Genomic DNA, 9,944 nt, shown 5'->3' with positions numbered 1-9,944 from the left:
AGAGCACATATTCTTAGATTGTAATAAATGCTCCCATGAGAGATTGGTATTAGTCAGAAATCTTCATAAGAACAAGAATAATTTAAGGATAAGGGAATTACTTCATATAGTTTTTTGCTGATATTTTTAAATTTTTGAAAGAGACAGGGATTTTAAGAAGAAAACTAGAAAGGGAAAATTTCAGAAGAAATTTTATGTGTGCCTATGCCGCTGGTAATCAGTGTAGTTTGCCATTCATACAGCTACAGAGAGCAAAACTCAGAAGAGCAGCCATTCTCCACCATGAACTATGGTAAAAACAAACACCGCTCGCGCCTCACAGATGACAGCTTACAGTTTTGGGTAAAGATGAAGTTACTTCGTACAGCGCCGATTTGCAGACGCTGTGCACACAGGTTCATGAGCAGAAGTCCCATTGTACCACGGCAGATCCGACAATGTTTGCATGAACACGCTTTGAAGCATTACGTTATGGACCACTTTTCACACATGGTTGGTGTACCCAAACAGCCGGCTGTAGCTTTTCAACTCACAGCCCGACACACACCCAAAAAACAGCCGAGAGAGCACAGACTACGCCCGAGAGGCGTGATTGCAGGTGCCGCTCAGGTGGGTCCACCTCCCCTGCAGCGGCACTGCAGACCACGCCCGCCACACACACATGAAACACGTAAAATAAATATTTATGCACTTTTGCATTCACTTTTTGTTTTTGTTATTTTTTTACACAGTGTTCTGAATGATGAACAATGGTCTACAGCCAATCTTGTGTATTATTATACAAACTTTGGTTGTAAGATTCAGATAACTATTTAATAAAAGCTAAATATTTTATATGAGAGTAAGAAAGAAAAGTATATCTTTGTGTCCACCTTTCTCTGTTAATGCCCTACCTGGCCCCCTGGCAAAAGCTTTGCTAGATCCGCCCCTGCACAGTTACCAGCTGTCAGCTACACAAAAAAAGGAGCTTGGTGTATATTTGTCTCTCAGAAACAGTTCATAACTTCCTTCAACTCATTCATGTCACCTAAGGGTAAACCTGTTTCTCCATCACCTGTTCAGCTCTGATGATTCAGTAAGGACATCTGGTTTGGAACAGCCGTTTTTACAGCTGTGGCTGCAGCAAACATCAGCTGATACTAGAAATTAAAAGCAAATGAATTCTAACAACAGCTGATCAAGCTTAAACATGCTGCTGTTGTTTAGCGCGATAAACAAACAAGAGAGAAAAGCCGATCATTGATCAGTTTCATGACTGAAGTTTCAACAGGCGAGAGAATGACAGGGAGGCTGTCATAAAGTTCAACATCGGTAACATCGGTAACTTAGCGCGCACACACAGCTGTATACAAACTCCCTCGTGCTAGCTAGCACGCAGTACAAGTTATTGTAAGTGATTGAAAAAGTCAGCACAACGAAAATAAACTACACCTAAACTCGGTTTATATCTGACCCAAATAGAGTGCAGGTCATAACTTCTTACCTGAAATTCAGTTCACCTCACGCTCCTGCCTTCGCTTTCCCTGATCCACGATTGACCTCCGCGTTAGCAAACACCGGTTGATCGGCGGTAGCCTCACCGCCTTTTATGTCTCGTTCGCGGCATGTCCTTTCTGTCACACACCGGTGGATAGCTGCCCTCTGTTGTAGCTCCACCACCAAACAACTCAGTTATTTTTTCCACATCGACATCAGCTGATACTAGAAATTAGAAGCAAATGAATTCTAACAACAGCTGATCAAGCTTAAACGTGCAGCTGTTGTTTAGGCGATAAACAAACAAGAGCGAAAAAGCCGATCATTGATCAGTTTCATGATTGAAGTTGCAACAGGCAGAGAATGACAGGGGAGGCTTCGTATCGACAGAATAAATCGTAATATTTTCTCTGAATGTGGCACGATTCCGTTTGTACGGCAACTCTACGAACGAACCCTTATGAATAAAATAAAGTCCAACGTCAGTAACTTAGCGCCAAGACACAGCTGTATACAAACTCCCGTCGTGCTAGCTAGCACGCAGTACGATTGTAAAAGTCAGCACAATGAAAACAAACTACACCTAAACTCGGTTTATATCTGACCCAATAGAGTGCAGTTCATAACTTCTTACCTGAAATTCAGTTCACCTCACGCTCCTGCCTTCGGTTTCCAGCATCATCGGCCCATATAAACGAAAAATAAGTCCAGCTAAAACACATACTGTCGGCGACGACGGGTGCTGACACGAGTTTCACCCGCCTCAATATAAGCCAAGCCTGGGTGCTTTTTCACGAAGGGTCGCTAGCGGCCGCGAGCTAACTATGCTAGGCTATAGTTAGCTAGCCGGCTATCAGCAACACATAAGAGAACTGCTGCTAAATAAACTACACCTAAACTCGGTTTATATCTGACCCAAATAGAGTGCAGGTCATAACTTCTTACCTGAAATTCAGTTCACCTCACGCTCCTGCCTTCGCTTTCCCTGATCCACGATTGACCTCCGCGTTAGCAAACACCGGTCGATCGGCGGTCGCTGCATGTCCTTTCTGTCATACACCGTGGATAGCTGCCCACTGTTGTAGCTCCGCATTATAGCACCACCAAACAACTCAGTTATTTTTTCCACATCCAGCTGTAACTCCGATTCTGTGCGAGCATTTGCGAGAGACCGGGAGGTGAAAGGAGAGAGAGAGTCCCTCGCTGTGCATTTGCAGCCAAGTCGCGGCAGCTAGCTAGGTAGCCGGCTAGCTGTCAGGCAGGACCGAGGTCGTCAGAGCACTGTCGCTAATATGATAAAACAAGCAGATATTTGAAGTTTACACACCTACATTCTCGCCTGAAAATATCTTAAAAGTTGATTTTGTGACCTAGAAACACTAATAAAAGACATATAAAAGCAAGTGGTGGCCGCCATTGTTTAACTCGGCAGAGGTGTGCTATGAATTGTGGGATATGGAGTTTTCCACCAAGCATAGAAGCCATTGTGTTTACCGTAACTATTCAATGGTTCGCGCAACCTTAAAACCTCAATGGTTCCTGAAAGCAGCGAGGCTGTGCGCGCCATTGATATTGTCATCATTACGGTATCCAAATAAGGGTTACGACAGGCTGTACCACTCCCGGCATACCACTAGAGAGAGCCAACACACCACAAATGAAGTTTGAAATTTGTTTCAATGGGACCAAAAGATGGCGCCAACACACCACAAATGAAGTCTGTTTATTTGGCGCCAAAAGATGAATTGGCCTAAATTTGCACTAAAATATTAATATTTAAAAACTATAAAAGTCATGAACACCAAAAGTCATGACATAATAGTCCAGCTCCAGCCGCACAAAATGATCTAACATATGTAACCCTAATGTCAAAACTGTTCGGCAGAGGAGCGCGGGAAAATTTTCACTAAAATATTAATATTTAAAAAACTATAAAATTCATAAAGACCAAAAGTCATAGCACACCATTCCAGATCCGGCCGCACAAAATGAGGTAACATATATGAAGCTTATCTCAAAACTGCGGGGCGAGATTCGCTGCAAAATTTCAGGCGGAAACTGGAGAATAATAATAATAACTAGAAAGCGAAAATTTCAGAAGAAATTTTATGTGTGCCTATGCCGCTGCTAATCTGTGTAGTTTTCCATTCATACGGCTACAGACAGCAAAACTCAGAAGAGCAGCCATTCTCCACCATGAATTATGGTAAAAACAAACACCGCTCGCGCCTCACAGATGACAGCTTACAGTTTTGGGTAAAGATGAGGTCACTTTGTACAGCCCCGATTTGCAGACGCTGTGCACACAGGTTCATAAGCAGAAGTCCCTCTGTACCACGGCAGACCCCGACAATGTTTGCACGAACACACTTTGAACCAGTACGTTATGGACCACTTTTCACACATGGTTGATGTACCCTCCCAGCCAGCTGTAGCTTTTCAACTCACAGCCCGACACACACAAAAAACAGCCGAGAGAGCAGAGACTACGCCCGAGAGGTGTGATTGCAGATGCCCCTCAGGTGGGTCCACCTCCCCTGCAGCGGCACTGCAGACCACGCCCCGCCACACATATCAAACACGTAAAATAAATATTTATGCACTTTTGCATTCACTTTTTGTTTTTTGTTATTTTTACACAGTGTTCTGAATGATGAACAATGGTCTACAGCCAATCTTGTGTATTATTATACAAACTTTGGTTGTAAGATTCAGATAACTATTTAATAAAAGCTAAATATTTTATACAGGGAGTGCAGAATTATTAGGCAAATGAGTATTTTGTCCACATCATCCCCTTCATGCATGTTGTCTTACTCCAAGCTGTATAGGCTCGAAAGCCTACTACCAATTAAGCATATTAGGTGATGTGCATCTCTGTAATGAGAAGGGGTATGGTCTAATGACATCAACACCCTATATCAGGTGTGCATAATTATTAGGCAACTTCCTTTCCTTTGGCAAAATGGGTCAAAAGAAGGACTTGACAGGCTCAGAAAAGTCAAAAATAGTGAGATATCTTGCAGAGGCATGCAGCAGTCTTAAAATTGCAAAGCTTCTGAAGCATGATCATCGAACAATCAAGCGCTTTCATTCAAAATAGTCAACAGGGTCGCAAGAAGCGTGTGGAAAAACCAAGGGGCAAAATAACTGCCCATGAACTGAGAAAAGTCAAGCGTGCAGCTGCCAAGATGCCACTTGCCACCAGTTTGGCCATATTTCAGAGCTGCAACATCACTGGAGTGCCCAAAAGCACAAGGTGTGCAATACTCAGAGACATGGCCAAGGTAAGAAAGGCTGAAAGACGACCACCACTGAACAAGACACACAAGCTGAAACGTCAAGACTGGGCCAAGAAATATCTCAAGACTGATTTTTCTAAGGTTTTATGGACTGATGAAATGAGAGTGAGTCTTGATGGGCCAGATGGATGGGCCCGTGGCTGGATTGGTAAGGGCAGAGAGCTCCAGTCCCACTCAGACGCCAGCAAGGTGGAGGTGGAGTACTGGTTTGGGCTGGTATCATCAAAGGTGAGCTTGTGGGGCCTTTTCGGGTTGAGGATGGCGTCAAGCTCAACTCCCAGTCCTACTGCCAGTTTCTGGAAGACACCTTCTTCAAGCAGTGGTACAGGAAGAAGTCTGCATCCTTCAAGAAAAACATGATTTTCATGCAGGACAATGCTCCATCACACGCGTCCAAGTACTCCACAGCGTGGCTGGCAAGAAAGGGTTTAAAAGAAGAAAAACTAATGACATGGCCTCCTTGTTCACCTGATCTGAACCCCATTGAGAACCTGTGGTCCATCATCAAATGTGAGATTTACAAGGAGGGAAAACAGTACACCTCTCTGAACAGTGTCTGGGAGGCTGTGGTTGCTGCTGCACGCAATGTTGATGGTGAACAGATCAAAACACTGACAGAATCCATGGATGGCAGGCTTTTGAGTGTCCTTGCAAAGAAAGGTGGCTATATTGGTCGCTGATTTGTTTTTGTTTTGTTTTGAATGTCAGAAATGTATATTTGTGAATGTGGAGATGTTATATTGGTTTCACTGGTAAAATAAATAATTGAAATGGGTATATATTTGTTTTTGTTAAGTTGCCTAATAATTATGCACAGTAATAGTCACCTGCACACACAGATATCCCCTAAAATAGCTAAAACTAAACACAAACTAAAAACTACTTCCGAAAACATTCAGCTTTGATATTAATGTGTTTTTGGGTTCATTGAGAACATGGTTGTTGTTCAATAATAAAATTATTCCTCAAAAATACAACTTGCCTAATAATTCTGCACTCCTGTATGAGAGTAAGAAAGAAAAGTATATCTTTGTGTCCACCTTTCTCTGTTAATGCCCTACCTGGCCCCTGGCAAAAGCTTTGCTAGATCCGCCCCTGCACAGTTACCAGCTGTCAGCTAAATAAAAAAGGAGCTTGGTGTTTATTTCTCTCAGAAACAGTTCATAACTTCCTTCAACTCATTCATGTCACCTAAAAAAAGGTAAACCTGTTTCTCCATCACCAGTTCAGCTCTGATGATTCAGTAAGGTCATCTCCTGGTTTCGACCAGCCGCTTCTACAGCTGTGGCTCCAGCAAACATCAGCTGATACTAGAAATTAAAATCAAATGAATTCTAACAACAGCTGATCAAGCTTAAACATGCTGCTGTTGTTTAGCGCGATAAACAAACAAGAGAGAAAAGCCGATCATTGATCAGTTTCATGACTGAAGTTTGAACAGGCGAGAGAATGACAGGGAGGCTGTCATAAAGTTCAACATCAGTAACTTAGCGCGCACACAGCTGTATAGAAACTCCATCGTGCTAGCTACCACGCAGTACGAGTTATTATAAACTGATTGTAAAAGTCAGCACAACGAAAATAAACTACACCTAAACTCGGTTTATATCTGACCCAAATAGAGTGCAGGTCATAACTTCTTACCTGAAATTCAGTTCACCTCACGCTCCGACCGGCAGCCGCCTGCTTCTCCTGCCTTCGGTTTCCCTGATCCACGATCTACCACCGGTCGATCGGGCGGTCGCCTCGCCGCCTCGTTCCCGCATGTTCTTTCTGACACACACGGTGGATAGCTGCCCTCGGTTGTAGCTCCGCGTCAGCGACTCACCAAACAACTCAGTTATTTTTTCCACATCGACCAGCATCTGGACAATCCACCGCCTTTCACTGTTTGTACCGTTACTAAAAAAAAAAACCCTCATCGGCTCATAAAAACGAAAAATAAGTCCAGCTATGACCCTGAGTCAAAAAGACAGCCAGCTCGGGTTAGCTAGCTACCTGTCTAGCTCTTTGCAGGCACCGAAAACATCAGAGCTAATATGGGATGTCTTGGTAACACGAGCAGATATTTGAAGTTTACATCTGGCCAATCCACCACCTTTCACTGTTTATACCGTTACTAAAATGAATAAATAAATAAATCATCGGTCCATATAAACGAAAAATAAGTCCAGCTAAAACACATACTGTCGGCGAGCGACCGGGTGCTGACACGAGTTTCACCCGCCTCAATATAAGCCAAGCCTGGGTGCTTTTTCACGAAGGGTCGCTAGCGGTGCTAGCTAACTATGCTAGCGGCGCTAGCTAGCTAGCCGGCTATCAGCAACACATAAGAGAACTGCTGCTAAATAAACTACACCTAAACTCGGTTTATATCTGACCCAAATAGAGTGCAGGTCATAACTTCTTACCTGAAATTCAGTTCACCTCACGCTCCTGCCTTCGCTTTCCCTGATCCACGATTGATCGGCGGTAGCCTCACCGCCTTGTATGTCTCGTCACGCATGTCCTTTCTGTCACACACCGGTGGATAGCTGCCCTCTGTTGTAGCGCCACCACCAAACAACTCAGTTATTTTTTCCACATCGACCAGCATCATCGGCCATATAAACGAAAAATAAGTCCAGCTAAGACACAGACCCTTGCCGAGCGATCGGGCGATTAAACAAATTTTAGCCACCTCACTATCAGCCAAGCCTGGGTGGTTTTTCACGAAGGGGCGCTAGCTAGCTAGCTAGCTAGCCGGCTATCAGCAACACTTAAGAGAATTGTCGCTAATATGGGATGTCTTGATAAAACGAGCAGATATTTGAAGTTTACACACCTACATTGTCGCCTGAAAATATCTTAAAAGTGTATTTTGTGACCTAGAAACACGAATAAAAGACATATAAAACGAAGTGGTGTCCGCCATTGTTTGACTCGGTAGAGGCATGCTATGAATTGTGGGATATGTAGTTTTCACCAAGCATGGCACTCTTTAGGCCGTACTACTCCCGGTATACCACTAGAGAGAGCCAACACACCACAAATGAAGTCTGTTTCTATGGTGCCAAAAGCAGAATCTTTCTCAGGAGCCTAGAAATTGGCCTAAATTTGCACTAAAATCTAAATATTTCAAAAACTATAAAAGTTATAAACACCAAAAGTCACACCATACTAGCCCAGCTCCAGCCACACAAAATGATGTAACATATGTACCCCTATTGTCAAAACTGTTTGGCAGAGGAGCGCGGGAAAATTTTCACTAAAATATTAATATTTAAAAAACTATAATAGTCATAAACACCAAAAGTCATAGCACACCATTCCAGATCCAGCCGCACAAAATGAGGTAACATATATGAAGCTTTTCTCAAAACTGCGGTGCGTGATACGTGCCGAAATTTAGGCGGAAGATGGAGAATAATAATAATAATAATAATAATAAGAATAATAAATCCGACGAATAGTAATATGTGTGCCTCTTTCCATAGGCACACATAATAACTAGAAAGCGAAAATTTCAGAAGAAATTTTATGTGTGCCTATGCCGCTGCGAATCAGTGTAGTTTGACATTCATACGGCTACAGAGAGCAAAACTCAGAAGAGCAGCCATTCTCCACCGTGAACTATGGTAAAAACAAACACCGCTCGCGCCTCACAGATGACAGCTTACAGTTTTGGGTAAAGATGAAGTGACTTTGCACAGCCCCGATTTGCAGATGCTGTGCACACAGGTTCATGAGCAGAAGTCCCATTGTACCACGGCAGACCCGACAATGTTTGCATGAACACTCTTTGAAGCATTACGTTATGGACCACTTTTCACACATGCTTGGTGTACCCACACAGCCGGCTGTAGCTTTTCAACTGACAGCCCGACACACACCCAAAAAACAGCCGAAAGAGCACAGACTTTACGCCCGTGGGTCCACCTCCCTGCAGCGGCACTGCAGACCACGCCCGCCACACACATCAAACACGTAAAATAAATATTTATGCACTTTTGCATTTACTTTTTGTTTTTGTTATTTTTACACAGTAAATGATTAACAATGGTCTACAGCCAATCTTGTGTATTATTATACAAACTTTGGTTGTAAGATGCAGATAACTATTTAATAAAAAGCTAAATATTTTATACGAGAGTAAGAAAGAAAAGTATATCTTTGTGTCCCCTTTCCTGTTAATGCCCTACCTGGCCCCTGGCAAAAGCTTTGCTAGATCCGCCCCTGCACAGTTACCAGCTGTCAGCTACACAAAAACAGGAGCTGGGTGTTTATTTGTCTCTGAGAAACAGTTCATAACTTCCTTCAACTCATTCATGTCACCTAAAGCAGGGCTCGCAAAATTTCAAAATCCCTGGTAGCCCTTCGGGAGGCACTCTTCAGTTTTTGGTAATAAATTTAAGTAGCCGAATAAAAAAAAAGAGGACAATTTTGATTGATGTTTTGTTTCCTTTACAATATTATACATTAAAGTATAATATTGTAAAGGAAACAAAACATCAATCTAAAAATATTTAAAACACAAATTACAACAACAATTTCAATCATCAACTCAAATATTTGGTTCTAATTGAACAAATTTCTATGAACTTGTAAGAACTGTACAACAGGAATCAGTCTGTGTCAGATCCTTATTTTTGACATTTCCACTGAAATCACAGGTAAGAGGCAAGTGCAACCAAGATCTAGGCCATTTGCTTTTTGAAGTTTGCAAAGACTGCTAAATTTTGCCAGTGGTAGTTCACTCTTTGCAACATAGTAGGCTGTTCTAAACAGATTTTTCAGGACTTCTTGTTATGCTTGGTTTATTTTTAGTATGCTTTTGCAATTGGTGTTTGTTCTGGGAAAGATATTGCAGACTGGGCAATAATGCATTTCTTGCATTTGTCATGGGTTCTGATGGGGTCTTTCTTAAAATGACTGGTCCCAGTAACAAAGGCGCTTGTCGACTCAGAAATCGAGGGAAACTCACAACACACCCGGCAGAACATGAGGTTATTTAGCTCGCCGTATTCCAGCCACATAAATTCTTTAGTCCATGAAACCATAAAGCTGCGCTTTCTTTTTCCCTCATAGTCTGATTTGTCATAACTTTTCCGTTTTGTGGTTGGATTTTCTTTGGCTGCCCTTCTTCACCCTGACCTCTCTTGTTTGGCTCTGCAGAACTAAAATACC

Source organism: Oreochromis aureus, linkage group 22, assembly GCF_013358895.1.
Source record: "Oreochromis aureus strain Israel breed Guangdong linkage group 22, ZZ_aureus, whole genome shotgun sequence".
Taxonomy (NCBI): domain Eukaryota; kingdom Metazoa; phylum Chordata; class Actinopteri; order Cichliformes; family Cichlidae; genus Oreochromis; species Oreochromis aureus.
The sequence above is the reverse complement of the archived record's forward strand: the minus strand, read 5'-3'. Positions refer to the sequence as shown.